This window comes from Diadema antillarum, unplaced genomic scaffold (genome assembly GCF_040938485.1).
Source record: "Diadema antillarum isolate AM-2024a unplaced genomic scaffold, OU_Dant_1.0 seq00000139_RagTag, whole genome shotgun sequence".
In the NCBI taxonomy this organism is placed as follows: domain Eukaryota; kingdom Metazoa; phylum Echinodermata; class Echinoidea; order Diadematoida; family Diadematidae; genus Diadema; species Diadema antillarum.
In genome coordinates, this window is record NW_027271216.1 from 67,460 (window position 1) to 76,593 (window position 9,134).

A 9,134-nucleotide genomic window follows, 5' to 3' on the forward strand; every position below is an offset into this window, starting at 1 on the left:
ATGTCTAATCGTGTATCTTGATAAATGCACGTCCTATCTTTCCCACATTTTGCACACGTAAGGAACATGTTGCAAGAATCATTTCATAAAATAACTTTTTGCTCAGATGCCATCTTGGCTGTGTAAAGTGGAATCAAAGGTCAAATGTACTTCATTCGGTAATCTCAGTGTATAAGTTATTATGGTATCACCGTCATATTTTCCACACATACATGGACCTCGATAGATGTATCATCTCATAAAATAACGACGATTTGGTCTGACGCCATTTTGGCTGTGCAAATGAGGTATTATCTCTATGGGAGTACATTTTTTCTGGAAATTTTAGTACATGTCAAGCACATATATTTCTCATAAAGTAAGTGATTCATCAGACAATGTCTTTTCTCGGTAAATTAGGGTCAGTAGTCACAATATTTATTTCCGAATAAATCGGATCACCTAATTTGTCAGTGTTGACAAATTCTAAGTCTAGTTTGTTTGTGTGTTTGTTTGTTTGTTTGTTTGTGTACAAGATAACAAGAGAACGGGTAAACGGATTTGCACGAAATGTTCAGGGGATGTCTGGATAATGACAGGAAAGAATCGATTAGATTTTGGTGATAATCGGTTGACCCTTGCAAATTCTGTGCGACCTTTAAGTTTTGACCCCATGGTATAGTGACCACTCCGAAAATTTCCCGTTTCTCACTTTGCGATTTTCCGCTACCATACGAAAATATAAACTCCCAAACGATCGGACTTCGCTGCTCAAATGTTCGTAAGAATTCCGAAATTTACGTTTAGGCCTATTTGAAGGACTATGTCCTTCTGGATTTATGAAAGTTCGTTCTCCGTCGTCACAAACTGGCCCGTATTTTGATGATTTTTCAAATTGAAATTGATTGCTTTTTTCGTTGGAGGAGCATTTGCTCGGTCGCAGTCACACTGCACGATATGCGCGCTCAATGTCAATGCGTGTGCAAGGCCGCTGAAAATGCATCGCGCTCTACCCTGTTGGTGCAAAATAGCATCGGGGACATTGCGGCGCTCGTTGGTGACCGAATACTGGTGCAGTAGACATTTGCATTTAACCCTTTCATTGAATAATTCCCGTAGACACTAATCATAGGGGTAATTGCCTAGGGGGTACGTAAATTTTGTTTTTCTTTTGCGCTTTTGTGGATACCATCAAAGATCGTACACTCATACGACCTCTGATATCAACACACTCTCGGCTTGCTATAAGCAAAATATCCCGCAAGAAAACGGCGTATTTCTCGATTTTTAGCGCTTTTTCGGCGACCCGTCGCGTAGACAATACTCTTAAAACTGGACTTAATTCGCGCGCGCTTGGAAAAGTTCCGAATCTGCACTTTTGACGGTGGAATTTGGGATTTTCGATGGATTTTTGGAGGAGACTAAAGGACTTTCCTGTGGTGAATGAGTGTTACCGTATGTGAAATGATGTGATTTGCGTGTGATGTGACTGTAGAACCAAAGATCGTACACTTCAGTGTACGATCTTTGGTAGAACGCACTGGCTGGTGATAAAGGACACTGGCAATTAAGTGACCGAATTCTGGTAGATGACCGAATGCACAGTATGTTTACCCCGACTTTGTACAAGGCGGTGGGTCTGCCGCCTTTGACGGCCCCTCTCTAGTTCAGACTAAAAATACGTCGCCCGCTAGACCATCTTCGCTTGTGTAAGCCGTACACTGATTTTTTTTTTTTCTTTTGATACGCATTGATAGCAGGCATGTATTCGACAGCAGCTGCCACGCAATCTTTTCATCGCAGAATCTGTTTACCGTCACACCCGTCTGAACATTGAATTTGTAACTGAATGCCTGCCCCCATTGTTCGGGATTTTGGGGTTCCTGCTCTATTTGTGAAAGATTTTCCATTGTTCATCAATAAGTGTATATTAAAGATAATATAAAGTTTTGGTACCTCAAAAGTTTCCCTGAGTTTCCTTGTCTTAGCTTGTGTTTCAGGTTAAAGTACCTTTCATATAACTAACACTGTGAGACTTACTCGCCCCAAAGTGCTCTCATGTCTTAGTAATCATGCAATAATGGTTTCGTACAATACGTGTATATTGATTGTCGTGGTACCGCGTCGAGTCAAACTAACGGCTCGTTCGAATTTTTCAGAGCCCGCTCTGCTCTGGTACGAAACCATTATTGCATGATTACTATTAAAAGACATGCCTGATTTGACCCTTATTTGACCTTGAAAGTGACCTCGAGAGGTGATAATGACCTTGAATTGCAAAAATGATATTTAGAATCACATTCTCTAACCCCGTAAAATCTTCCACATGGAATTCATAACTTTAATCAACCTTTTCAATTTGTAACTGCATGTGAGCTTTAACCCGGATGGCGGCCATATTGGATTTTACAAATATGGCGGCCCCAAGGGTTTAGTCTTGGCGCCCATCAAAAAAAAAAAAAAAAACGGCTAGAAAAAAACAGCAGCTTGTCGAAAAAACGCATTTAAGTGCGCTTTATACGTATTGTCAGGGTGGTCGGTTTAAATGAACAGGGCAACTGAATGCGGAGAAAATGACACCCCACGCGTTCGAAGCCGCATTTTCAGTGCGCGCTTGTGAATCCGGAGTATTTTCTCCACACGTGAGTAAAATTTCAGGCAAATTGTGAGATTTTTCACGTTTCTATTGATAGAAAAACGTTAGGTGGTCGGTGTGATGAATACCCAACCATACAGTCTACAGTAGGTATAGCAGTTGAGTCGATAAGTATAGCAAAGAGTATGTGTGTAGGTTTGGATAAGTGACCGCTGTGGAAACTGCTGTACTTTGCTAAAGAGTGACATACTAGTTGACTTTTTGGAGGTTCCTCATTGATTCAATCGTCCTCATGAGAGGATAACTTGTATACAATGAAAGTCTTTGTTTCTCAAATGTGTCAAATGTAGCCTATATTAAATGCAAGGATGCACACTAACAGTCAGCTGATTACTGTTTGCAAATGATAAATTGCATACATTGTACAATAATATGCTTATTTTCTTTTTCATGATGATGACGGTGGTGATGGTAGTGGTGATGATAATGCTGATGAAATTGATGTTGATGATTGTTCTAGTGGTGAGTAATCATGATTATTATGATGATCGTGATGATGTTCTATGTTAATGTCGATGTTCGGTGTTAATATTGATGTTCTATGTTAATGTTGATTTTGATATGTCGATGGTCGTGTTGATGCTAATTATGATGCTGGTGCTTCTATATGACTATGATGAATGATGTGGATTATAATGATGATGACTATGATACATGATTTTAATTATGTTTATGGTGATATTGTTTGGCATCTTGTCTGATGAATTATCAGTCATCATCTTCGTAATCACAATCTATTACCACCTACAACAATCGTCCAAATCAACTTAAAGCCACTGGTTAACATTGTGGATGACCGATTTTAAAAATTCTAAAACTGAGCGGATGGAAACTTGTGGAAAACGTCAAAGTACAGTCTAGGAGAAAACGAACAACTATGAGACAAGAAGTGTCAGATCGCGCTATCCGTTTTTTTTTTTTGTGGGCTTTTTTTTTTGCGATAACAAAAAAAAAATGTACGTGCACAAAGTTTTCTGGCTGCTCTGACGGAAATCACTGGACGATTAGCGTTTATTTAAAGGATAAAAAGAACATGAATCGTATTAAACGGATATCAACGGATGCCAAAAATCGACATGCTCTTCTCATGCGTTTGTCTTATCCGGCAAAGAGTGGGAGGGGCTTACAGACTGAAGCTAATATGAAAAGTTACGTCATTTTCGAAGTGTGGTTAAAGTACTGTTACGTGGATGTTTGATGACACGCGTAGACTTTCAGCTAATTCCAATGCACTCTTAATTCGTCTTAGTTCAAAATTTCTTTCAACACCCAGAAGAGGGAAAGAAACGGGAAACCAAACTTCGCTTCTGTATACAGTAGACCTACATTGATTTTTTTCTCTCTCTCTTTTCTGTTGAAATGGATAGCTCATTTCGTCAGCAATTGGCCCGGGAATGCAACCAAGTCCTCGCAAAGTATGTGTACCACCACACGGTCTGAACTTTGAACAGTCCCTTGCATGGTTGGAGCATTATTTTATCCTCCTGCAAAGGCCTTTTTCTTTTGTGTAAGGCATTGCTTTCATTTATATCAATTGTGCATTGACAATGACTTCTGAAATGTAGGAACACGTATCTTTAACCGTATTCTACCCTTGACTTCATTCAAACTAATGTAAATCAGATCGGGCAGATCTTTGTAACCCGTTGAAGACGAGTCCCGAGTATACTCGGGCAGGGGTCTATGGGAAATGCTTGTTGTAGCAAAATCAGCCCGTCCTCAAGGGAAGGGTTGCTTGCCCCTCCACCGATGTCAGATATCATTCTCTTCAGACAATGTCAGATTTCACAATTGTTCTTGCAAATGCAGACGCTAGAATCAGTAGTTATGTGAAAACAATTTTAAAGCATGCTTTCGATGGAAAAATATCAGAAACACACAGGGGATTTGACTTTTTCATTGTAACAGATATGGAATCTTGCGAACTTTTCTGTACGGCCTTTAATAATCTTCCTTTACCTTCCTAAAGGCCGTGTCACACCTTTCCGGGCAAGTTACGCGGGCTTGTTGCGAGTAGGGATTTTGCAATATGCAGGAGAATTTTCTGCGGGCGGACAAGGATGTTTGCGGGTTTCGCACTTGCGTCTTACCTGCTAGACTCGTGCTACTTACGTGCTACTTGTATTCCGTGTGACCTGCGTGAGAGCTTTGAAACCGATCCGTTTTCTGTTACGAGCGACTTACTGGTACTGCGAAGTACCTGCGTTGGAGTTACTTGCGAAGTGCTGCCGGTCAGGGTCTCCTACTGGTGTTCTGCGTGTACCTCTGCGGGAAACCCCGCGACTCACTCGGAACAAGTTTTGAGCATGCTCAAGGCCTTGTCATACCGTATCTGGGGAAGTTTTGCGGGTTGACTTGCGGGGAAACAAATTTGCTACCCGAAGCTCTCCGCAGATTGTCCACACCTACTTTGTGTCACCCACAGTATACTTAAGTTTTAGAAGAAATGGAGCAAAATCAACTGAGACACAGGTTCCAGAACGTTGTCAAGTCAATGCATGGTTCGAAACCCACCCCCCCCCCCCAAAAAAAAAACCCATAGACATAACACGTCTAAACTAGGCTGATTTGGGGTCTTTACCTTTAATCACAATTTCCAGTATGATGACGTCATCAAATTGCAAAACAATGACATGGATATGAAAGGGAAATGTTCAAAGTACAACTCCGAATTGGGGATAATATTGAGCCAAAACAGCAGAGGTACCAGCGAATGAATGTCAGAAACAGTACCTTAAAAAAAATAATAATAATTCCACTCTTATTGATTTCAGATAACAATATGATGACGTCATCGAGTTTTCATCGAAATATTGATACTTGAAATGCACAATTCATATGCTTTTGTAATATGCAATAAAAACAAAGGGTTGCTGGACGTTTTCAAGAGCTATGGCCAAATATTAAGCAGACATGTCTTTTCACTATATTTGCACATAGACGCATAGACACATAGACATATAGACGTACGACGAAATCTTAACTTTTACGATAGTGCATTCCCTTGTTATTGGTCAAAATCGTATGGAAATCAATGGATATTGTTAATGTATCAGGACTCCAATTCAGTCGAAAAAAGGGTCTATTTTCATGTTACTTACGCGCTGTGCGCGCGAAAACGCGGACGGACGCACACGCGCAGAATTTTTTTAAACGCTTTAAATTGTTTGAAACTTCGAAAAAAAAATCCCGTCGGGAAGTCACTGTGAGCATTTTAAATTTTTTACGCGCGCGTCATGATAACCTTGGTAATTAGCATAGTCGTGACTTGAATTTTATGTCTACTGAAATTGATGAAGAAATGACCTTTAATTATGAGTTAAGTTATGATCGATCATGTGGCATTGTCTGAAAATCACAAAATGGCGCTTAGATGACGTCACAGATATGTTATCGTTATGAAAATTTTATTGTCGCTAGATATTGTCATGAGATATGTTGGCTGGAAATTTTATGTTATTCCGTACTGTCATTGTTGAGATTTAATATGCACGACACAAAATATGCCAGAAAGAAAGATTTAAAGACCTAATAAAATGGTTTAGGCGTTTTTTTCTCAATAATGTAATAATATTAAATGTTAAATTCTAAGTAATTCTATGGTTGTGCGGGGTTTTTTACTGTTCTGAATTTTGTTCTATATTTGTTAACATAATGGATGCAATTTCCTCGGTTTCGGAAAACTTGCTATACTTTCGCCGCATGCGGCGCACTATCACTTCTAAATTGTGATGACGTCTAAGAACGGAGTCGTTCACGACCAGTACTGTCTAGCCGTAGCCAGCGAGCTGGCAAGGCTATGCTAGCGCGCGCAGCGCAGCGACAGCCGGCGGCCGGCGGCTGCACTGGCTAGCGCTGGCGGGGGAGCGAGCTAGCGAGCGCATAGCAGGTGCTGCGCTGCACTATTGTCATTGGCTAAGCCTTTAGACAAAAGAATATTTAATGAACTGTATCGGATTTAATACTGCCAATAATACAGATTACAACTGTGGTACGCTTGGATATCCATTATTTTCGGCAAACTCGTGAGATAGGCCCCACCACTGCGTGTCTGTACTAATAGATAAATATACTACGGCGACTCGCCTGTTTAAATACTCATGAATTCAGTCCCACCGTGTGGCGTTCATCTCGGTAGGTAAGCACGGCGGTGGGGCTGCCTTCCACAGTCAATACTCGTGAATGCGGCGAAAATGACTTCATAATATGGCCCTCGACTAATTTAACGGCCAATTTAACCATACAACCCTACCTACAAACCCTAAACCCAAGGAGGACCTACCCTTGCTTGCTATATAAACGCACACGGGTACGGTGCACGCGCACTGCGGTGGGGCCTATTTCACGATAGCCCCACCACCACTGCGTGTCTGTACTAATACTACGGCGACTCGCCTGCTTTATAGGCCTAGACCTACTCGTGAATCCAGCCCCACCGTGGCATTCATCGGTAGACCAAGCACGGCGTTTGGGCTTCCTTCCACAGTATGATTTTTAGCATAAAACAAAAACTACTCGACCAAAATTGACGATCATTCTTGGTATCGTTTTTCTTAGAAAATGGCGCATCTAAATTACTGATAACAAATATTGCAGAAACTGACTATGGTATGGGAAACTGGTTAGGCCTTTTTTTTTTTTTTTTTTTTTTAGCCACGACCCACCTTGTAACAACATATCCCCCAAATAGGCGTTAGAGTGTAGCCTCTGTTTTTACTACTAGTATAGGCAAGCATGGTGTCACCGGACACCATGGTATTACCGGACACGCACATTTTTGCGTACTAATGACATTCTGTACGCGCGAGACTTCGTAGATTAGCCTCACAGAACTTTGTGTGGACCGAAATCGCAAAAAACGCCACATAAAAATGTAAAAACACGAAAAAATTCACATTTTACCTCAAATTTATAGTTGAGTGACCCGCACCTCGCTTATAGTTAATATTTATGCATGTTTGAATCACATTTCGCGACTGAAATTCTATGAAATCCCACTCACATACAGGAAAAATGCTGAAGATTCTATTAGAACCAAAAGTTCACTGATCAATATCGGAAAAATTGTAGCTATCGTCCTCAAACGCGAACGATGCGGAATAGTTGTGCGCAAGGGGCACGCAACTCATCACCCGCGCGTGCAGCTCCCATAGACAAAGCACGTATACTCTAACCAGTTGTCGATTTCTCACAAGGTTTTATTGCGTGAACTGTTCGAAATGGTCAAGACAGACATTTTACTGTAAAATACGAAATTTGAGCTTCATTTGCAGATTTTTTTGTGTGTCATCCGCTCGGTGAGAATGTGTACGGTGATTTGTGGGATGAATTGTGATTCTGGTGCAAGGATTAGGTGCGAAAGACCTCGATTATTCGATTACGAAAATAGCGTCCGGTAATACAAATTACAATGCGATTTTGCACGGCGCAAAAAACCACTATTTTTAGAGGGGTATGTTTGAAGCATATTTTCTAAAAACTGGAACGAAGAAATGACGTAAGTTGGCTGAATTCGTAATTTCCATGAGTCTGTGAATAAGTGGTGTTGTTTTTAGCCGAAATTTCATTCTATGAGTACGGAATTCAAAGCCACAAAGAAAAGCGTCCGGTAATAGGATGTTCCACCCTACTACCAAAGATTCTGCTATTACTACTTACTAGTCTACTAGACCTAGTGCCGTAGTGGTAATAGTACTACTACTAGTAGTAGTACTAGTAGACTACTACTACTAGTAGACTACTATAACTACTAACATTGTTAGTAGACTGCTACTAGATCTACTACTAGACTACTACTAGTAGTTTAACTTGTAAGCGCCGGCCGACGGGCCAGGCCACGGCCGGGACGCTCCCGCTTGCTTGCTGTTGCCGGAGTAGCCGCTCACTTTGTGAGCAAGCTGGGTCTGTTCTTCTAATCTATTTACTAGACGAACAGTTACAACTTACAATGTCAATCATGTAGAATACAGTACACGTATATCATTTCTAACGTTAAACTATAAGGGGGCATACCAGACATACCACTCTGTATTTCCCAGGCGATCGTTTCCGTGAGGTCTATTCTCGGGCTTGGTGCCATGTTCTTTATACGCTCTTGCACTGGCAGCGAGGGAGATGCAGCCCCACGATAACGTTCTGGTTCATCGGCTGCCTCTCCCTCCCCATCTTCCCCTTCAACTTCATGTGCCTCCTCTTCTTCTCCGCTATCGTCAGAGCTGCAGTCTTCATCATCATCATCAATGTCGAAGTTTAGCCATATAGGGGAAGACATTATGCTCGAGGTACCAGGTATCTGTGCAAGCTAACTTAGTGATAATGTACGTGGTAATGCGTACATGTCGACAGTCAGTTGGTCGACCGGGAGCGCACATCCCGCGGGGCCCGGGCCTGGCCGGGCTAGCTATCGTGTACGCGCGTGTACCAAGCTAGTAATCTGAGTGCTTGTGCTGAGCGGCGTCTGCTAACTTGAGCACAACTCCGTGCTTATACGTCATCAATC